General features: G+C 41.7%; 1 protein-coding gene and 7 pseudogenes across 15 annotated transcripts in view; all 8 read left to right on the forward strand.

Moving 5' to 3' along the window:
• The window catches only part of LOC146524618 (protocadherin alpha-C2-like), a 216634-nt gene that overhangs the window by 141709 nt on the left and 51465 nt on the right, over positions 1-23460 (forward strand). The window lies entirely within an intron of this gene.
• On the forward strand, positions 261-3524 carry LOC146524638 (protocadherin alpha-3 pseudogene; annotated as a pseudogene).
• On the forward strand, positions 3655-6611 carry LOC146524639 (protocadherin alpha-2 pseudogene; annotated as a pseudogene). The gene is made up of 2 exons (XR_014876480.1): positions 3655-6468; positions 6516-6611. The product of XR_014876480.1 is annotated as a protocadherin alpha-2 pseudogene (transcript).
• Positions 7116-10439, forward strand: LOC146524640 (protocadherin alpha-3 pseudogene; annotated as a pseudogene).
• LOC146524641 (protocadherin alpha-2 pseudogene) lies at positions 10450-13107 on the forward strand (annotated as a pseudogene).
• LOC146524642 (protocadherin alpha-5 pseudogene) lies at positions 13231-16636 on the forward strand (annotated as a pseudogene).
• Positions 16700-19714, forward strand: LOC146524643 (protocadherin alpha-2 pseudogene; annotated as a pseudogene).
• On the forward strand, positions 20612-23385 carry LOC146524644 (protocadherin alpha-2 pseudogene; annotated as a pseudogene).

The raw sequence follows: 23460 nt of genomic DNA on the forward strand, positions 1-23460 counted from the left end.
TTCTTACCAATGTGTGTACTTTCTTCATATTACCACGTAGCGACGCTGTAGACCGTGGCACAGAAAGGTGGACGCTCCTCCCAGTGTAAAAGCGGAATAGCTGTGGTTTTCATCACAAAGGGACGAGGGAAGGGAAGGAGCGGCATAATGGAGCATTTCTCTTTAAAAATATCACAGTCGCCTTGATTTTTGTCATATCCTACCATCTACCACTGGGAACGGATTTGTGGATATATTATTTGCTGTATTCCGGCGGAAGTATGCATTTAACGACGAGAAGAAGCGCTATTGTCTCATTTCTTTTGATTGTGCTCTTGGCTTATTATTGGGAAGCGACGGCTGCACAGCTCTCCTATTCCGTCTCAGAGGAGGTGAATCCGGGGACTAATGTCGGAAATATCGCCAAGGATCTAAACCTTAACGTGCAGGAGTTGGTCTCCCGTTTGTTTCAGATTGTTGCATCTAAAAAGAAATACTTTGAGATAAATCTAAAGACCGGATTTCTGTATGTCAGTGAGAGAATAGATCGAGAGGAGGTTTGTACAGATGAGCCCAAATGCACGATTACCGTAGAGGCTGTGATAAACAATCCGTTAAAGCTTTACCGCGTGGAGATAGAAATTAGAGATGTGAACGACCAGTCTCCATCCTTTAACACGAAATCTCAAATACTGGAAATTGCAGAGAACACACTGCCTGGGTTTAGATTTGCGCTATCGGAGGCAAGCGACGCTGACGTGGGTAAAAACAGTGTTAGTGCCTATAAGCTGAGTACTAATGAATATTTCAGTCTTGCCACACATAAAAGAGGAAAGAGTATATCTCCAGAGTTAGTGCTGCAGAAAGCCCTGGATCGTGAGAAACAAGCAAGTATACAACTTTTGTTAACTGCAATAGACGGAGGGTCTCCACCAAACACGGGGACATCAGAAATTGAAGTAAGTGTGTTAGACATTAATGATAACGCACCAGTGTTCAGTAGCACTCTTTACAAAATTAAAACACTCGAAAATAGCCCGATTGGCACTACGATCTTCACCTTAAATGCGACTGACGCTGATGAAGGAACAAATGGTGAAATAGTGTACTCCTTACGTAGTAAGGATCAGGATCATATTTTGGATATTTTCCAAATTGACCCTGAGACAGGGGTTATTTCAGTCAAAGCCAAAATCGACTATGAAGAAAGAAAAGCTTTCGAGATCCGAGCAGAAGCTAGAGACAAAGGCCAGCCCCCCATGGCAGCCCATAGTAAGGTGCTGGTTGAAGTAATAGACTTAAATGACAACGCTCCTGAAATCAAAGTGACGTCACTTCTCAATGCAGTGAACGAGGACGCTGAAATAGGCACTGCTATTGCACTTGTTTCAGTTCTAGATACAGATAGTGGTAACAACGGTGAAGTTGAATGTGTAATCTTAAATAAAGTTCCGTTCAAACTGGAGACAAATTACAAAAATTATTACTCTTTAGTTGTTGACGGACATCTAGACAGAGAGGAGACCCCTCAGTACAATGTCACAATTTCAGCTACGGATGAAGGGAGCCCTCCACTTTCTAACACTAGTGTTATCACTGTTTACCTTTCTGATATTAACGACAATGCGCCACGTTTTTCACAGTCTTTAATAAATGTTTTTGTGAAAGAAAACAGCAAGGTAGGAACAGTTATAAAAAGGGTGACTGCAGTCGATGTTGACATTAGCAACAACGGTCAGGTGAGCTATTCACTATTAGATAGTAATAGTAAATCACTTCCTCTCCCCACAATGGTAAACATTAACTCAGAAACTGGAGACATAATCAGCCTGCAGTCTTTTAACTACGAGGAGTTGAAAATGTTTCAATTTAAAGTTCAGGCCACAGACTCTGGTGTTCCTCCGCTCAGCAGCAATGTCACTGTCAACGTTTTAATTCTGGATGAAAATGACAATAATCCAACAATTCTCACCCCTTACTCTGAGCATGGCTCCATTAACAGTGAGAGCATCCCCTATTCTGCTGAAGCGGGATACTTTGTGGCAAAGATCAGGGCTGTAGACGCAGACTCTGGATACAATGCGCTGCTTTCTTATCACCTGTCTGAGCCCAAAGGAAACAACCTGTTTAGGATCGGAACCAGCACCGGGGAGATCAGGACTAGGAGGAGAATGAGTGACAATGACCTTAAAACTCATCCCTTGGTGGTCTTGGTTTCTGATAACGGAGAACCCTCCCTGTCAGCTACTGTGTCAATTGATGTGGTGGTGGTTGAAAGCACGGCTGAAATCCAGACTCAGTTCAGACATGTGCCTGTAAGGGAGGACAGCTTCTCGGATTTGAACCTGTATCTGCTGATCGCCATTGTGTCGGTGTCCGTCATCTTTCTGCTCAGCCTCATCACTTTAATAGCAGTCAGATGCCACAGGACAGATGGCACTTTCAGCAGATACAGCGCACCCATGATCACCACCCACCCTGACGGGAGCTGGTCTTATTCTAAAGCTACTCAGCAGTATGACGTGTGTTTCAGCTCAGACACGCTCAAGAGTGACGTAGTAGTGTTCCCCGCCCCGTTTCCACCAGTAGATGGAGAACTGATCAGTATTAACGGAGGAGACACTTTTACCAGGACTCAGACTTTACCTAACAAAGAGAAGGTAAGGAAATGCTGCTCTGAATAATTGAGATTTCTGTATATCATTGAATGTCGGATAATGAATTAATAGATGTGTTAAATATGTGTTAAATATACGGTGGCCCTGAGAGGCCAAACGGACTGCAACTTAAGAAAACACCAGCAAAAAGAAAAACACTGCAAAAGCACACAAACACAACGGAAATAAGAAAAATGACAACGGAAACAGGAAAAAACAGATTTCCAAAAGCACAAGGGAAGTGTTTCTGGGGAGACAAGAACCCGACGGACCAGTTGGAGGAACCCAAAACAAGCTAGGTGTGTTTTATCATGATTCCTATAATACTGATGACGGATTTTTAGGCTAATAGTTAGGCTAACACACTTACCACAAAACCGATAGATCCTCCACTTCTTTTAAGTCTCTCCCAGCGCAATTCTTAGCATATTTTGGTTCCTGCAACTGGTCCGTCGGGTTATTGTCTCCCCAGAAACACTTCCCTTGTGCTTTTGGAAATCTGTTTTTTCCTATTTGTGTTTTCGTTTTTCCTATTTGCGTTTTCTTTTTTCTTATTTCCGTTGTCGTTTTTCCTATTTCTGTTTTGTTTGTTTTTTTCCTATTTCCGTTGCCGTTTTCCTGTTTTCTTAAGTTGCAGTCCGTTTGGCCTCTCAAGGACACCGTATAAATATCAAAAACGTGTCAGAGTAAGTCGGTAAAAATGTTCTTAAGAACATTTACAACTTTTAAAGGGCATCCTAAGATTTTTATTGGTTTACGGCCACATAGAGATTAGTGGAATATGGTTTAATAGCTGTATTTTGGTAAATTGGGTACTAATTATGTTTAGCAGTTGAACCGCATGCATTGAAAGTGCACTGAACCGCTGTCCATGGTGCTGGCAGCAGCTTTCTTCTGTTTTGTGTCGTTATAGTCTGGTGCTGTCCGTTGTGCTGAATATTGGGGGGTGTACAAAATATAGATGAATAATAATTTAAAAAAAAGATCATTAATAATGCAAACGAATTTATTAAACTGTATATGTCATCCAAAAAAACGTAACTTGTGGATTATTCTGCATGGATTTTAATTCTGTTATACCTTATATTAAAAAAAAAAAAAACATCTTATATTTCGGGCCATGTAACCGAATACAGAAATGTCACAAGATGTCGCTAGAGACCATGCAAAAAAAATATACTCGTTGGCGTTTAGAAACTCCTCCTCATTTAATGACGAAAAGATGAAACGTCACCATCTGCCATTGCTTTGTGAAAGAAGCGCACAGACGACCAAGGCCCTAATGAGTGAGGATCCTTGGCGAGAGTGGATACAGGAAGGGATATTTTTCATATTTGGCGTTTCTTTCCAGGAAGTATAATTCAGGATTTCATCCTTTTGTATAAACAGCGATGGCTGCTCGAAGACAATGGGATAATATTTGGAGTCTGTTGGTCAGCCTTCTTTGTCTCTGTGAATGGTCCGTGGCTCAGATATCCTATTCCATTTTTGAGGAGGTGGACAAAGGCGCTGCGGTGGGAAATCTAGCGAAGGATTTAAATCTTAGTGTGCAGCAGCTTCAGTCAGCGGGTCTTCAGATTACATCTGGGTATAGATTCTCGTATTTTGATATCAATCTTGAATCTGGAGTACTTTTCGTTAGCGAGAGAATAGATCGGGAGGAGCTATGTCCTAATACGGTAAAGTGCTCTTTAAATATCGAGGCCATATTGAGTAACCCTCGCAGTCTTCATCGAATTGAAGTTGTAATCAATGATATTAATGACAATGCCCCGTCTTTTCAAGAAGATATATCTACAATTGATATGTCTGAGTCCTCATATATCGGAGAAAGGCATCCGTTGCCGATAGCGCATGACCCAGATGTTGGCGTTAACTCAGTGAAGACTTATAAATTGAACGCGAATGATTATTTCTCTTTAGATATACAGAGTACTGGCGACCAGAGTGTGTCTGCTGAGTTGGTGCTGCAGAAAGCCTTAGATCGAGAAAAGCAAGCTGTTATTGAGCTCACTCTGACTGCGATAGACGGGGGAAAATCTCCCAAAACGGGGACTTTGCAAATACACGTTAATGTTCTGGATGTGAACGATAATTCTCCCGTGTTCAGTAAATCTCTCTACAAAGTCCAAGTAATTGAAAATGCAAATATTGGCACACCGTTACTAACACTCACTGCGAGTGATTTAGATGATGGTATTAATGGTCAGGTTGTCTACACATTTACAGAAAGAGGACGTTTAAACCCTGATGACAAATTTTCCCTGAATAATAATACTGGGGAAATTACTGTGCGAGGAAATATTGATTATGAGGAAAACCAAGCATTTGAGATCCGCGTTCAAGCCCGAGACAGAGGAACTCCTCCTCGCAGTGCACATGGCAAAGTTTTAGTTGAAGTCATTGACGTTAATGACAATGCTCCAGAAATCTCAGTGTCTTCAATCATGACTTCAGTGAAAGAGGACGCTGAAATAGGCACAGCTGTTGCTATGGTGACTATCACTGATCAAGACGGGGGTAAAAATGGCCTCACAAACTGTAAGATAACAGGTTCTGTGCCATTTAAATTAAAATCCAACTATAAAAACTATTATTCTTTGCTAGTGGACGGGCTTCTTGACAGAGAGACTGTTTCCCGATATGATATATATATTGTAGCTACAGATGAAGGGACGCCCTCTCTGTCCAGCACAACTGTTATCACTATTCACGTTTCTGATGTAAATGACAACCCCCCTAAATTCCCGAACTCTCCAATTACTCTATATGTGAAAGAGAATAGTCCAATTGGAACTACTATTCATAAACTGACAACGACAGATCTGGATTTAAATGAAAACGCAAAATCAATGTATCATTTAATTAGCAGCTCTTCCAAGACCACGCAAATGGCTTCAATGGTAACTGTTAATTCAGAGACAGGAGATATAGTCAGCCTGCAGTCTTTTAACTACGAGGAGTTAAAAACTTTCCACTTTAAAGTTCAGGCCACAGACTCTGGTGTTCCTCCGCTTAGCAGCAACGTCACTGTCAACATTTTAATCCTGGATGAAAATGATAATAATCCAACAATTCTCGCTCCTTACTCTGAGCATGGCTCCGTTAACAGTGAGAATATCCCCTATTCTGCTGAAGCGGGATACTTTGTGGCAAAGATAAGGGCTGTAGACGCAGACTCTGGATACAATGCGCTGCTTTCTTATCACCTGTCTGAGCCCAAAGGAAACAACCTGTTCAGGATCGGAACCAGCACCGGGGAGATCAGGACTAAGAGGAGAATGAGTGACAATGACATCAAAACTCACCCCTTGGTGGTCTTAGTCTCTGATAACGGAGAACCCTCCCTGTCAGCTACTGTGTCGATTGATGTGGTGGTGGTTGAAAGCACGGCTGAAATCCAGACTCAGTTCAGACATGTGCCTGTAAAGGAGGACAGCTTCTCGGATTTGAACCTGTATCTGCTGATCGCCATTGTGTCGGTGTCTGTCATCTTTCTGCTCAGCCTCATCACTTTAATAGCAGTCAGATGCCACAGGACAGACGGCACTTTCAGCAGGTACAGCGCCCCCATGATCACCACCCACCCTGACGGGAGCTGGTCTTACTCTAAAGCTACTCAGCAGTATGACGTGTGTTTCAGCTCAGACACGCTCAAGAGTGACGTGGTGGTCTTCCCCGCCCCGTTTCCACCTGTAGATGCAGAACTGATCAGTATTAACGGAGGTGACACTTTTACCAAGACTCAGACTTTACCTAACAAAGAGAAGGTAAGGGTAAACTTTCTTTTGTGAAGCTTTTAGGTCAACCGTAGCATTAACAAATTGCACTTGTACTTCACGGAGACACTTACAAGGACCCAGGCTGAACCTGTTAAAGCGGTATTTAACATTTCCAGTTGTGTTATTTCATTACAGAAATTAACCAGTATATTAAGTACAGTTTGGAGAACATTTTATATTTTCTGTTTTATTTTCGTTTTATACATAAACAGTGTGGATTCGGTGGTGTGTATATGTGTTTTTTCTTCTGTTCAATATCAGACGAAATCAATCAACTTGTGAATTTAATTTACACATAGTATTAAATTAATTTAGTAACATTTCAGATGCATTTTACCAACAGTAAAAAAGAAGGTGAAATACTAAGAATCGCTCACAAACATCCGTTGACTATTTATGAAAGAGATATTGTGATAGTTGTGGCAGATGTCCACGTGGTGGCGCCGCAGACTGTGACACTGAGATTTCTGTATTGTAGTTTCGTGCTCCTCCCAGTTGTACAAGAGGATGTGGCTCTCCGGGCTTTTTGACAAAAACGGCAAAGACGGTGCGAAAGGACCGAGGGTGTATATATTATTTTGTACATGTACGTGTACACTATAATTTAGCGCATATCTGAAAGTGTATTTTTAGTAACTATAGAAATAGTGAAAAGGTGACCTTGTTGGGATCTGCGTTTCAATTACGTTGTGGATTTATGCATGTACCAATGAGGATGTCTATTGTTTCATATCTGGTGCTTGTGCTGCTGGAGTGTTGTTGGGAAGCGCAATCTGTGCAGCTCTCATATTCCGTGTTTGAGGAAGTGGATGTGGGGACTTCTGTGGGAAATATCGCTAAGGATTTAAATCTCAGCCTTCAGGAATTGGAATCTCGCATGTTTCAGATTATCAGCGGCTCTCAAAGAAAATATTTCGAGGTAAATCTAAAAACCGGTGCTCTCTATGTTAATGAGAGAGTAGACAGAGAGGAGCTCTGTGCGAAGACCCTAAAATGCACAGTCAATGTAGAAGCTGTGATAAACAATCCCTTAAAGCTCTATCGCGTAGAAATAAATATTCTAGATGTCAACGACAACGACCCGTTATTCACGGAAAGGTCTCAGATTATAGACATAGCAGAGAATACTCTCCCTGGGATGAAATTTGCTTTGTCTGAGCCTATTGATGCAGATGTGGGGAAGAATATGGTGAACGCTTTTAAGCTGACGCCGAATGAATATTTTTCTCTCGCTACAATCAAAGGCGGAGAAAGCGTCTATGCCGAACTAGTCTTACAGAAAATGCTGGACAGAGAGAAGCAGCCTGTGATAAATCTCACAGTGATTGCTGCAGATGGAGGGACTCCATCCAGATCTGGCACGTCACTAGTTATTATACATGTTTTAGATATAAACGATAACCCACCAGTGTTTAGTACCCCCTTGTACAAAACTCGTTTATTCGAGAATACACCAATCGGGACAAATGTGATTACGCTGAATGCAACAGACGCAGATCAGGGAACAAACGGTGAGATAATGTATTCTTTGAGAAGTAAAGGGCAGGATCGTATATTAGAGATGTTTCACATTGATCCTGTAATGGGGGTGATCACAGTCAAAGCTAATGTTGATTATGAGGAATATACAGCGTTTGAGATCCGCGCAGAAGCTAACGATAAGGCCCAGCCACCGATGTCTGCTCACTGTAAGGTGCTGGTTGAAGTAATAGACGTAAATGACAACGCTCCGGCGATAACAGTGACGTCACTCCTCAGCAGCGTAAAGGAGGACGCAGGTGTAGGTACTGCAATAGCACTTGTTTCCGTACTCGACCGCGATGGAGGTAAGAATGGTGAAATTAAATGTAAAATAAAAAATGATGTTCCCTTTAAACTAGAAACCAACTACAAAAACTATTATTCTTTAGTCGTTGACGGGGCCCTTGACAGAGAAATTACCTCCCAATACAACGTTACAGTTTCAGCGACCGATGAAGGGAGTCCGCCCTTAATGAACACAACTGTGATTACTATTCGCGTTTCTGATATAAACGACAATTCGCCTAATTTCTCAGAATCGGTTGTTAATGTCTACGTCAAAGAAAACAGTAAAGTTGGGGAGATTATTAAAAGGGTAACTGCACATGATGCGGACACTGACCGGAATAGTCAGGTGAGATATTCATTTTTAGAGAGTAACAGTAAATCAGTGCCGGTGTCTACAATGGTAAACATTAACGCAGAGACTGGAGACATAATCAGTCTGCAGTCTTTTAACTATGAGGAGTTAAAAAGTTTTCAGTTTAAAGTTCAGGCCACAGACTCTGGTGTTCCTCCGCTCAGCAGCAACGTCACTGTCAACGTTTTAATCCTGGATGAAAATGATAATAATCCAACAATTCTCGCGCCATATTCTGAGCACGGCTCCGTTAACAGTGAGAACATCCCCTATTCTGCTGAAGCGGGATACTTTGTGGCAAAGATCAGGGCTGTAGACGCAGACTCTGGATACAATGCGCTGCTTTCTTATCACCTGTCTGAGCCCAAAGGAAACAACCTGTTCAGGATCGGAACCAGCACCGGGGAGATCAGGACTAGGAGGAGAATGAGTGACAATGACATCAAAACTCACCCCTTGGTGGTCTTGGTCTCTGATAACGGAGAACCCTCCCTGTCAGCTACTGTGTCGATTGATGTGGTGGTGGTTGAAAGCACGGCTGAAATCCAGACTCAGTTCAGACATGTGCCTGTAAAGGAGGACAGCTTCTCGGATTTGAACCTGTATCTGCTGATCGCTATTGTGTCGGTGTCCATCATCTTTCTGCTCAGCCTCATCACTTTAATAGCAGTCAGATGCCACAGGACAGACGGCACTTTCAGCAGGTACAGCGCCCCCATGATCACCACCCACCCTGACGGGAGCTGGTCTTACTCTAAAGCTACTCAGCAGTATGACGTGTGTTTCAGCTCAGACACGCTCAAGAGTGACGTAGTAGTCTTCCCCGCCCCGTTTCCACCTGTAGATGGGGAACTGATCAGTATTAACGGAGGAGACACTTTTACCAGGACTCAGACTTTACCTAACAAAGAAAAGGTAAGATGCTTTCAACCACTAATTCCAGTTCAAGGGATACCACCCCTGTCTGTATTTTGATACCCGCACATAGCATAATACTGTAATGTCAGTGTACATGGTTTAAAGCAAAATTCGTACATTCATACAGAAAAGTAGATTACATACGTTTTTTATTTGGGTAATGCTGCAAATATGACTTCCCTCACTGAAGTATTTTCTTAATCAATCGACTATATGAAAAGTGCTGGTGTAATACAGTAAATAACTAGTAATTATATGGTCTGAAGCTGCATAATGGGAAAGGCGCTCTCCGCGGTGCTGATTTCGCTTTGTCTGCGAGTCTTTCGTGTTTAGCTTCATGTCCTGAAATAGCTTATCTGTGAGTCTCAACACCATAAGCTTGTATAAATAAAATGTTGAAGTTACATGCCCATAAATGATCAGCTGGTCCATAATTTGTACCATATAATTTACAGTACCTAATATGTTCACCTGGAAAGGCAAAATCGTTGGTTATATAACTTGAAATGTTTTAACTGAATGTGAAGATTTTTTCTTTACTACTTAACAAAACTCTTCTCTGATTGCGTAGTTCCAATTTACCTGGCTTCTTTTAGTGTGCACGACGTTTTCTGGAACACAAAACGGTAATATATTATGACATCTGATATTCGTGATCCATTTCTGGTGTGTTTGGGAAAACAAACAATCTCTAAATATTAAACTGTTCTCGATAAAGGGAACACTAGATGTCGCCCTAGACCACAAACTCACTGATGTAAATTATGAGTTAAAGCTCCACCTTCACTGTTGGTGAAATAAGAAACAGCCTCTGCGTTTCTGTCCGGGTTAGTAAATCGCCTCGTCTTGAACGATGGTATCTGCGTGTAGACAGCTTGGTAGTCTTTCGGATATTTGTCTGCATTAGTGAATGAAGTGCGTTTATTTCCCTGGAATAATATCTGCATAACAGAATGAGTCTCCGACACCACAGAGAGGCGGAATGGATGTTGTTCGCCATTACTCTTTGTTTATCCGGCTGCTGTGTAGCTCAGATTTCCTACTCCGTTTCTGAGGAGGTGGACAAAGGCACGGTAGTGGGGAATATCGCGAAGGATTTGAACATTAATACACAACAACTGGAGGAACGAGGATTTCGGATTGTATCGGGATACAGTAAGGCATATTTTGAGGCTAATTTACGGACAGGAGCTTTGTTCGTTGGCGAAAGAATAGACCGAGAAGAGCTTTGTCCTAATTTACCAAAGTGTTCTTTAAATATAGAGGGACTGTTAAACCATCCCATAAATATTCATCGCATTGAAGTCAGCATTGTGGACGTCAACGATAACGCTCAGACATTCCTTGAACAAATCCATGTGTTTAATATCTCCGAATCGTCTTCAACGGGAGAGAGGTATCCGCTCCCGGCAGCTCAGGATGCAGACACTGGCAGCAATTCAGTGAAATCCTACATATTAAGTCCAAACGAGCATTTCTCCATAGATGTCAGTAGCGGAGGAGACCATTTGTCTGCTGAGTTAGTGCTGCAAAAAGCTTTAGATCGAGAGAAACAATCCGTTATTAAACTAACTTTGACAGCCGTTGATGGAGGAAAGCCTGTGAGATCTGGCACCATGCAGATTTTTGTGAATGTCATAGACGTTAACGATAACACGCCTTCATTTAGCAAGCCGCTTCATAAAGTAATCGTCAGTGAAAGTGTGCCAATAGGTACAACAATACTCAAATTAAATGCAACAGACTTGGACGAGGGTTCAAACTCAGACGTCAGGTATTCTTTAATGAAAAGAGGAAATGTAGATTCCCCTGAAAAGTTCATTGTTATTCCTGAGAGCGGCGAAATCATTGTGAAGGGTAATCTGGATTACGAGGAAAACACTGCATATGAATTAAGAGTGCGCGCTAGCGACCAAGGCGCTTCCCCTCGTAGCGGTTATTCTAAAGTGCTGTTGGAGATTGTTGATGTCAATGACAATGCACCACAGATTTCAGTAACTTCACTTATGAGCCCAGTAAAGGAAAATGCTGAAATTGGAACAGTTGTTGCACTTGTGACTGTAACGGATAAAGACGGGGGGCAAAATGGCCTCACCACTTGTAAATTGAAAGATTCCATCCCATTTAAATTAAAGTCAAATTACAAAAACTATTACTCACTGATAGTTAACGGTCAGCTTGACAGGGAGACTCTATCACAATACAGTGTAACTATAATCGCGACCGATGAAGGCAGTCCGCCTCTTTCAAGCAGTGCTGTAATCACTGTGCACATTTCTGATGTTAATGATAATGCACCGAGTTTTCCAGATGGCTATATGAATATTTACGTGAAAGAGAACAGTAAAGTGGGAGACATAATCACAAAAGTGACAGCATGTGATGCTGACACAAATGAAAATGCTAAATTAACTTATTCGTTAATAGAGAACTATCCGAAAGAATTTTCGATTTCAGCTGTTTTAAACATAAACTCAGAGACTGGAGACATAATCAGTCTTCAGTCTTTTAATTACGAGGAGCTGAAAATGTTCCAGTTTAAAGTTCAGGCCACAGACTCTGGTGTTCCTCCGCTCAGCAGCAACGTCACTGTCAACGTTTTAATCCTGGATGAAAATGACAACAGTCCCACGATTCTCGCGCCATATTCTCAGCACGGCTCCGTTAACAGTGAGAGCATCCCCTATTCTGCTGAAGCGGGATACTTTGTGGCAAAGATCAGGGCTGTAGATGCAGACTCTGGATACAATGCGCTGCTTTCTTATCACCTGTCTGAGCCCAAAGGAAACAACCTGTTCAGGATCGGAACCAGCACCGGGGAGATCAGGACTAAGAGAAGAGTGAGTGACAATGACCTCAAAACTCACCCCTTGGTGGTCTTGGTCTCTGATAACGGAGAACCCTCCCTGTCAGCTACTGTGTCTATTGATGTGGTGGTGGTTGAAAGCACGGCTGAAATCCAGACTCAGTTCAGACATGTGCCTGTAAAGGAGGACAGCTTCTCGGATTTGAACCTGTATCTGCTGATCGCCATTGTGTCGGTGTCCGTCATCTTTCTGCTCAGCCTCATCACTTTAATAGCAGTCAGATGCCACAGGACAGATGGAACTTTCAGCAGGTACAGCGCCCCCATGATCACCACCCACCCTGACGGGAGCTGGTCTTACTCTAAAGCTACTCAGCAGTATGACGTGTGTTTCAGCTCAGACACGCTCAAGAGTGACGTAGTAGTTTTCCCCGCCCCGTTTCCACCTGTAGATGGAGAACTGATCAGTATTAACGGAGGAGACACTTTTACCAGGACTCAGACTTTACCTAACAAAGAGAAGGTATGTGCTTTTGAGTTTTTATTTGAGTGCTTTCTGTTCACAATTTAGATTCTATATTCACTGCATTTCAACAAGTCATCAGACTCTCAAATTAAAGCAACAAAAAAGTAGGAATGCCCCGGTTGTCATAGCCGTTAATATCAGCGCTTATTGTAATATCAGCACTCACGATTAACCTTCTTATCTACCACACCTCGAGAACATTGCGATCGTGCCCATTTTTTCCCTTGTTTTTTTAGATTCTTGTCTGCTTAACAAATCATTGCTCATGCTGGTGGCTACAGCGCTATCCGTGGTGCTGAAACAAAGATGCAACGTTACGATTGAACTCTCAGTGCCAGTATACTCAGAACCTTTTTTTTAAATTATTATTATTTATTAAAATTAGTTAAAAGCACAAGGTCATATTTTGGCGAAGAGGTGTTTTCTTTTTTTATTATTATTATTATAATTGTATCACTTCTGTTTTATTTCATTTTAATTTGCTGTGAATTCACCTTCTTCCAAATGCACTGCACCGCTGAGGAAATATTCTAGCCTTTAACGGCTCTTCAGAGTTTCGGATTTATGTCTAAAGACGGATATGCGCAAATATTTAAGTATTATATATAAAAACTGACAACTGACCAAGTCAAAAACTCCAAGACTGCAAATTTATTGTAAAATATTTGTAATGCAACAAATCATGGGGACTTAATGTTGCTCATATTTCTCTTGAGTCTTCTCACATTTGCCACACGGTGTCGTTGGAGACCGTAGAAACAATTGTATATCTATAACTCCACCCAGTACGGGAATACTGAGGCCGTCATTGGACACCAGTTTAAAGACACACTGGGACCGTACTGTGGCGAGAAGGGCTGCTGCTGCTGGATAATGGTGTCTATAGCGGATATTTACGGGATATAGAATCATCTGGATTTACAGATTTATGCGTTGACTGTTCAACTATGGGAAACCGAGATTGTGCATGGATTCATATGGTTATACTTCTTTGTCTCTGTCACTGGTCTGCTTCACAATTATCTTACTCCATTTCCGAGGAGACGAACAAAGGCACTGTGGTAGGGAATGTCGCAAAGGACTTAAACCTCAATGTACAAGAGCTGGAAACCAGGGATCTGCGTATTATTTCGAGTTACAGTAAGAAATATTTTGACGTGAATTTAAGAACCGGAAGCCTCTTTGTTAACGACAGAATTGACAGAGAGGAGCTTTGTCTGAGCACGGTGCAGTGTTCCCTAAGAATACAGGCTGTTTTAAGCAATCCAGTGAATGTGCATCGCATCGAAGTGACCGTGTTAGATATAAATGATAATTCACCAGAATTCATTGAAAAGTCATTTTCGTTAAATATATCTGAAACAGTCTCAGCAGGAGAACGATACCTACTGCCTATAGCGGAAGATGCAGATTTAGGCAGTAACTCGGTAAAGGCCTACAGGCTGAATCAAAATGAACATTTCTCACTTGATGTACAGAGCGGTGATGAACATGCAATTTCTGCTGAATTAGTGCTGCAGAAAGCTTTAGATCGAGAAAAACAGTCGGTAGTTAATCTCATTCTGACCGCTGTAGATGGAGGAAAACCTGCCAAATCAGGCACACTTCAAATAACAGTAAACATAATAGATTCCAATGATAATGCACCGGTGTTTAGCAAATCTCTATATAAAGTGAGAGTGACAGAAAATTCTACACCCGGAACCCTTGTGGTTAAGTTAAATGCCACAGATTTAGACGAGGGCATGAACAGTAAACTACTGTATTCTTTCATCAAAAGGGGCAGCAGTGATCCATCAGATATGTTTGATCTCAATTCAGAAACAGGAGAAATTACAGTGAAAGGTGGATTAGATTATGAAGGGACGCATGCTTATGAAGTCAGAGTACAAGTAAAAGATCACGGCATCTCTCCTCGTAGTGCGCATGCTAAATTACTGATTGAGATCGTTGATATGAATGATAATCCCCCACTGATATCAGTGACGTCACTAATGACACCGGTAAAAGAAGACGCTGAACTGGGGACTATCGTTGCTTTTATTACAGTAAGTGATAAAGATGGAGGGAAGAATGGTGTAACCAGCTGTAAGGTAGTTGGATCTGTTCCGTTTAATCTCAAGTCCAACTACAAAAATGATTATTCTTTAGTTGTAGATGGACCGCTGGACAGAGAAACCACTTCTGTTTATAATGTCACCATTACAGCCACAGATGAAGGAGCTCCACCTCTGTCCAGTAACAAAGTCATTACTGTTCATGTTTCGGATGTTAATGATAACGCACCCAAATTTATGGGGACTGTTATTAATGTGTATGTCAAAGAAAACAGTCCAACGGGCTCAGTAATTTATACAGTAAATGCCTTCGATGCTGATCTAGATGTTAATGCAAAGGTGACGTACACACTGTTAGATAGTTCTCTTAAAAACATTCCAGTTTCATCTGTTTTAAATATAAATTCAGAAACTGGAGATATAATCAGCCTGCAGTCTTTTAACTATGAGGAGTTAAAAACTTTCAACTTTAAAGTTCAGGCCACAGACTCTGGTGTTTCTCCACTCAGCAGCAACGTGACTGTAAACGTTTTAATCCTGGATGAAAATGACAACAGTCCCACGATTTTGGCACCATATTCTGAGCATGGCTCCGTTAATAGTGAGAGCATCCCCTATTCTGCTGAAGCGGGATACTTTGTGGCAAAGATCAGGGCTGTAGACACAGACTCTGGATACAATGCGCTGCTTTCTTATCACCTGTCTGAGCCCAAAGGAAACAACCTGTTCAGGATCGGAACCAGCACTGGGGAGATCAGGACTAAGAGGAGATTGAGTGACAATGACCTCAAAACTCACCCCTTGGTGATCTTGGTCTCTGATAACGGAGAACCCTCCCTGTCAGCTACTGTGTCTGTTGATGTGGTGGTGGTTGAAAGCATGGCTGAAATCCAGACTCAGTTCAGACATGTGCCTGTAAAGGAGGACAGCTTCTCGGATTTGAACCTGTATCTGCTGATCGCCATTGTGTCGGTGTCCGTCATCTTTCTGCTCAGCCTCATCACTTTAATAGCAGTCAGATGCCATAGGACAGATGGAACTTTCAGCAGGTACAGCGCCCCCATGATCACCACCCACCCTGACGGGAGCTGGTCTTACTCTAAAGCTACTCAGCAGTATGACGTGTGTTTCAGCTCAGACACGCTCAAGAGTGACGTAGTGGTTTTCCCCGCCCCGTTTCCACCTGTAGACGGAGAACTGATCAGTATTAACGGAGGAGACACTTTTACCAGGACTCAGACTTTACCTAACAAAGAGAAGGTAGGCACCAAAACACCAGCATTAATCCATCTTCACAAGACTGTTTGACGTTGATACATTATTTTGAACATGAGAGCAATTAAGCTTTGATTTAGCTTTCAGTACTTTCAACATTTAGCCAAAAAATATTTTAAGTGGATTTCTGGGCGCAAAACTTCAATGGTTAATGATATTTTGAGATTTAGTTATTAATTCATTTATTAGTCTTCACAGTTCATAAGAAAAAAAGCTGATATTTTGTGGCCCTTGATGCCGTGCTATCACCTCCTTTCTTAGAATAATTGTCAGTCATTTTTATGTAATCAACACGGTTCGCCATGTTGACCAAAACCACAAACTCAAATATGTGACAGCTGCTGTGGTTTTCTAGTGATGTGAAAGACGTGAAATTTTATGTGGTGAAAACTCTTTGTCCGTGGTGTTAGACGTTGTGCACCAAGATTAATACGAGTGATTGTGTAGGATCATTCAATAACACGCTTTTAGTTATCATAAATATATATATATATATATATATATTTATGAGGAGAGAGGGAGAGATATTAGGTTTAAAGACTGCCTGGATTTAAAATCAGAATTATAATCTTTGTTAGTGTAAATAACGAATTACTTTAACTGCGTATATGCTTGTTAACTCGCTGAAATAATCGAGCTTTTCCACTAACAAGATTTTCCCCTTACATTCTAAATACACCACGTTTTTATTTCCAAACAATAACGAAACATTCACTATTTTTTAAGGTATTCGGCTATCTAGAATGCTGTTAGTAGTCTTTGTCCACATGATGTCGCAGGAGACCATAGATGAATGTATTCATGTAGTTAAAACTCCTCCCTGCACGGGAAAAAAATGAAATCCTCATCGGCCATTGCACACACGCGGAAGGTGCTGTGTCCATGAGAGTAGGAGCTCCTTATATCACTTATCGCTTCGGGTGTACATTTCTCGAATGAGGATTAATGTTCACTTGTGTTCACTTCTTATTGTGGATCAACAATGTATATTCGACCAAAGGATGAACACGTCTGGATTCGCATTGTTCTGTTTCTTTGTCTTTGGCACTGGGCTGCTTCGCAGTTAGCCTACTCGATTTCCGAGGAGGTGAACAAAGGCACAGTGGTGGGGAATCTCGCAAAGGATTTAAACATCAATGTACAGGAACTAGAAAACAGGGATCTACGCTTGGTTTCCAGTTACAGTAAGACATATCTTAACGTTAACTTACGGAGTGGGAATCTCTTAGTTGAGGAGCGGATAGACCGAGAGGAGCTCTGTCCGCTGACTATAAAATGCTCCTTAAAATTACAAGCTTTTCTAAGCAATCCAATGACTGCACATCGCGTAGAGGTTAATATATTAGATATAAACGACAATTCACCTGCATTTATCGAAAGCAGGCATTACTTAAATATTTATGAATCATCGTTAACGGGAGAGCGATATCTTCTCCCTGTGGCCGTGGACGGAGACATAGGAAGCAACTCAGTGAAGACCTACAAGCTCAGTCAAAATGAGCATTTCTCACTTGATGTGCAGAGCGGCGGAGAGCACGGTGTGTCTGCTGAGCTGGTGCTGCAAAAAGCTTTGGACCGAGAAAAACAGTCAGTAATCAATCTAATACTGACCGCTGTAGATGGAGGAAAACCTCCAAGAACGGGATCATTACAAATACATGTGAATGTAATCGATGTAAATGATAATATTCCCGCGTTTAGCAAGCTGCTTTATAAAGTGCGTGTCAAAGAAAATGCCTCTCCCGGAACACTTGTTATCAAGTTAAATGCCACAGATTTAGATGAAGGCATGAACAGTAAAATCTTATATTCCTTCATCAAACGAGGGAATATTGATCCATCAAATATTTTTGATCTCAATTCAGAAACAGGAGAAATCACAGTGAAGGGTGGATTGGATTATGAGGAAACGCCTGCTTATGAAGTCAGAGTACAAGCAACGGACCAGGGTCCCGTTCCTCGTAGTGCACATGCTAAATTACTGATAGAGATAATTGATATGAATGATAATCCCCCACAAATATCAGTGACGTCACTGATAACGCCAGTAAAAGAAGACGCTGAACTGGGGACTATTGTTGCTTTTATTACAGTAAGTGATAAAGATGGAGGGAAGAATGGTGTAACCAGCTGTAAGGTAGTTGGATCTGTTCCGTTTAATCTCAAGTCCAACTACAAAAATGATTATTCTTTAGTTGTAGATGGACCGCTGGACAGAGAAACCACTTCTGTTTATAATGTCACCATTACAGCCACAGATGAAGGAGCTCCACCTCTGTCCAGTAACAAAGTCATTACTGTTCATGTTTCTGATGTTAATGATAACGCACCCAAATTTATGGAGACTGTTATTAATGTGTATGTCAAAGAAAACAGTCCAACAGGCTCAGTAATTTATACAGTAAATGCCTTCGATGCTGATCTAGATTTTAATGCAAAGGTGACTTACACACTTTTAGATAGTTCTCTTAAAAACATTCCAGTTTCATCTGTTTTAAATATAAATTCAGAGACTGGAGATATAATCAGCCTGCAGTCTTTTAATTATGAGGAAATCAAAACGTTCCAGGTTAAAGTTCAGGCCACAGACTCTGGTGTTCCTCCGCTCAGCAGCAACGTGACTGTAAACGTTTTAATCCTGGATGAAAATGATAATAATCCAACAATTCTTGCTCCATATTCAGAGCACGACGCCGTTAATAGTGAGAACATCCCCTATTCTGCTGAAGCGGGATACTTTGTGGCAAAGATCAGGGCTGTGGACGCGGACTCTGGATACAATGCGCTGCTCTCTTTTCACCTTTCTGAGCCCAAATCAAACAACCTGTTCAGGATCGGAACCAGCACCGGGGAGATCAGGACTAAGAGGAGATTGAGTGACAATGACCTCAAAACTCACCCCTTGGTGGTCTTGGTCTCTGATAACGGAGAACCCTCCCTGTCAGCTACTGTGTCTATTGATGTGGTGGTGGTTGAAAGCACGGCTGAAATCCAGACTCCCTTCAGACATGTGCCTGTAAAGGAGGACAGCTTCTCGGATTTGAACCTGTATCTGCTGATCGCCATTGTGTCGGTGTCCGTCATCTTTCTGCTCAGCCTCATCATTTTAATAGCAGTCAGATGTCACAGGACAGACGGCACTTTCAGCAGGTACAGCGCCCCCATGATCACCACCCACCCGGACGGGAGCTGGTCTTACTCTAAAGCTACTCAGCAGTATGACGTGTGTTTCAGCTCAGACACGCTCAAGAGTGACGTAGTGGTTTTCCCCGCCCCGTTTCCGCCTGTAGATGGAGAACTGATCAGTATTAACGGAGGAGACACTTTTACAAGAACCCAGACTTTACCTAACAAAGAGAAGGTAGGTAATTTGAACTTAAGTCTTGTAAAACCTCACAGTGCGATCATAAAATTATTATGTCATTTCCTCTTAACAGTTCTTACATATATACAAATTATACAGCTTCGAGTGAACAATCGTAAGAACCAAAACACTAAGACTGACTTCTTCTTTTCGAGTTTGCTTGACAGAACTTTGGAGTATTTTGCTTAAAATGAGTGACATAATCTGTCGAATAGTGTTTAACCCTTTCATTCTTTTACGAGCGATTTTTAAACTTAAATTAGTGCGTCCAAAACTAGGAGGCGTCAAGACTACCTTTAGTCACTTAAGTAAACAATTCTTGTCCCACAGTGGGTGATTGGTGTTGGTACTTGTCACTGTACTAAGAGGCTTTTTTAATCTCGTTGACATATTTATATTTTACTGTTTATATATGCTACAGTGGCTGCCATGGTGACTCAAAGTGCAACACAGGGTGTAGTACCAGGTATCTTATTTTTATTCAAGACGAGTATAGAATGTCATGAAAAGTCGCTGTCCGTGGTGCTAGAATGTATGGCGCCATATTTTGAATACGTGCATTTTGTGACATCATTAAGTGAGCAAAGGTTTTGTTTTTCTTCTTCTTCTTCTTCTTCTTCTTCTTTTTGATTTTAATGCATGTGTACGACTGAAAAATAAGCAATAATGGACTTTGAATCAAAGACATTATGTGTGTTGAATTGTTATAACGTCTAACGTGCTCGTTAGCTCACTGAAATACCGATTTTATCTTTTTTATTGACCGGGTTTCACACAACAAATCTAATTTTTAAATATTTTCATGTCCACACTGACACTAAATATTCACGGTTACTATGTAGAATGCTGTTAGCAGTCTTTCGCCACATGATGTCGCAGGAGACCATAGACCTAAATGTATTTGTGTAGTTAAAACTCCTCCCTGCACGGGAAGAAAATGAAATCCTCATCGGCCATTGCACACTCGCGGAAGGTGCTGTGACGATGCGAGTATAGGAGCTCCTTATATCACTTATGGCTTCGGGTGTACATATCTCGAATGAGGATTAATGTTCACTTGTGTTCACTTCCTTTTGTGGATCAACAATGTATATTCGACCAAAGGATGAACACGTCTGGATTCGCATTGTTCTGTTTCTTTGTCTTTGGCACTGGGCTGCTTCGCAGTTAGCCTACTCGATTTCCGAGGAAGTGAACAAAGGCACAGTGGTGGGGAATCTCGCAAAGGATTTAAACATCAATCTACAGGAACTAGAAAACAGGGATCTACGTGTGGTTTCCAGTTACAGTAAGACATATCTTAACGTTGACTTACGGAGTGGGAATCTCTTAGTTGAGGAGCGGATAGACCGAGAGGAGCTCTGTCCGCTGACTATAAAATGCTCCTTAAAATTACAAGCTGTTCTAAGCAATCCAATGACTGCACATCGCGTAGAGGTTAATATATTAGATATAAACGACAATTCACCTGCATTTCTTGAAAGCAGGCATTACTTAAATATTTCTGAATCATCGTTAACGGGAGAGCGATATCTTCTCCCTGTGGCCGTGGACGGAGACATAGGAAGCAACTCAGTGAAGACCTACAAGCTCAGTCAAAATGAGCATTTCTCACTTGATGTGCAGAGCGGCGGAGAGCACGGTGTGTCTGCTGAGCTGGTGCTGCAAAAAGCTTTGGACCGAGAGAAACAGTCAGTAATCAATCTAATACTGACCGCTGTAGATGGAGGAAAACCTCCAAGAACGGGATCATTACAAATACATGTGAATGTAATCGACGTAAATGATAATATTCCCGCGTTTAGCAAACTGCTTTATAAAGTGCGTGTCAAAGAAAATGCCTCTCCCGGAACACTTGTTATCAAGTTAAATGCCACAGATTTAGATGAAGGCATGAACAGTAAAATCTTATATTCCTTCATCAAACGAGGGAATATTGATCCATCAAATATTTTTGATCTCAATTCAGAAACAGGAGAAATCACAGTGAAGGGTGGATTGGATTATGAGGAGACGCCTGCTTATGAAGTCAGAGTACAAGCAACGGACCATGGTACCGTTCCTCGTAGTGCACATGCTAAATTACTGATAGAGATAATTGATATGAATGATAATCCCCCACAAATATCAGTGACGTCCCTCATGACACCGGTAAAAGAAGACGCAGAGCTGGGGACTATTGTTGCTTTGATAACAGTAAGTGATAAAGATGGAGGGAAGAATGGTGTAACCAGCTGTAAGGTAGTTGGATCTCCACCGTTTAATCTCAAGTCCAACTACAAAAATGATTATTCTTTAGTTGTAGATGGACCGCTGGACAGAGAAACCACTTCTGTTTATAATGTCACCATTACAGCCACAGATGAAGGAACTCCACCTCTGTCCAGTAACAAAGTCATTACTGTTCATGTTTCTGATGTTAATGATAATCTACCCCGATTTACGGAGCCTGTTATTAATGTGTATGTCAAAGAAAACAGTCCAACAGGCTCAGTAATTTATACAGTGAATGCCTTCGATGCTGATCTAGATGTTAATGCAAAGGTGACGTACACACTGTTAGATAGTTCTCTTAAAAACATTCCAGTTTCATCTGTTTTAAATATAAATTCAGAGACTGGAGATATAATCAGCCTGCAGTCTTTTAATTATGAGGAGTTAAAAACGTTCCAGTTTAAAGTTCAGGCCACAGATTCTGGTGTTCCTCCACTCAGCAGCAACGTCACTGTCAACGTTTTAATCCTGGATGAAAATGACAACAGTCCCACGATTCTCGCACCATATTCTGAGCATGGCTCCGTTAACAGTGAGAGCATCCCCTATTCTGCTGAAGCGGGATACTTTGTGGCAAAGATCAGGGCTGTAGACGCAGACTCTGGATACAATGCGCTGCTTTCTTATCACCTGTCTGAGCCCAAAGGAAACAACCTGTTCAGGATCGGAACCAGCACTGGGGAGATCAGGACTAAGAGGAGATTGAGTGACAATGACATCAAAACTCACCCGTTGGTGGTCTTGGTTTCTGATAACGGAGAACCCTCCCTGTCAGCTACTGTGTCTGTTGATGTGGTGGTGGTTGAAAGCACGGCTGAAATCCAGACTCAGTTCAGACATGTGCCTGTAAAGGAGGACAGCTTCTCGGATTTGAACCTGTATCTGCTGATCGCCATTGTGTCGGTGTCCGTCATCTTTCTGCTCAGCCTCATCATTTTAATAGCAGTCAGATGCCACAGGACAGACGGCACTTTCAGCAGGTACAGCGCCCCCATGATCACCACCCACCCTGACGGGAGCTGGTCTTACTCTAAAGCTACTCAGCAGTATGACGTGTGTTTCAGCTCAGACACGCTCAAGAGTGACGTAGTAGTTTTCCCCGCCCCGTTTCCACCTGTAGACGGAGAACTGATCAGTATTAACGGAGGAGACACTTTTACCAGGACTCAGACTTTGCCTAACAAAGAGAAGGTAGGACATTTGTACTTGTTTTGTAAAACGTCATAGTGCGATCATAAAATTACAGCTTCTGCAATTTCTTGTGTAGTTGGTGTAGACATACATACACATTCTGCAGCTTTAGTTGAGCATCAGTTAGGCACTAGTACACCAAGTCTTATTCCCAGTCCTTCAGACTTCCAAACAGTTTGAATAACCTTTGTGGCATTATGCTGAAGATGAGTAGGTCACCTTAAGCTGTAGCATCGCTTTTAAGCTTTTTCAGCATTAAAGACAGCGTCTTATTTTTTTTGTTTTGGGTTGTTTGAGGGGGGGGGGGGGTGTTTTCTGTTCATTTTTAGCTTCAACAATTTTTGTTTTTGTTTTGAACTTCAATAACAAAACAGAAAACAAACAAAAAATAAAAATTATCATATTCTTTCTTCACACACCAAACCCCACTATAACCACTCTCTCATTACTCCTCTGCCCCTCAAGTTACA

Source organism: Neolamprologus multifasciatus, chromosome 2, assembly GCF_963576455.1.
Source record: "Neolamprologus multifasciatus chromosome 2, fNeoMul1.2, whole genome shotgun sequence".
Classification (NCBI taxonomy): Eukaryota; Metazoa; Chordata; class Actinopteri; order Cichliformes; family Cichlidae; genus Neolamprologus; species Neolamprologus multifasciatus.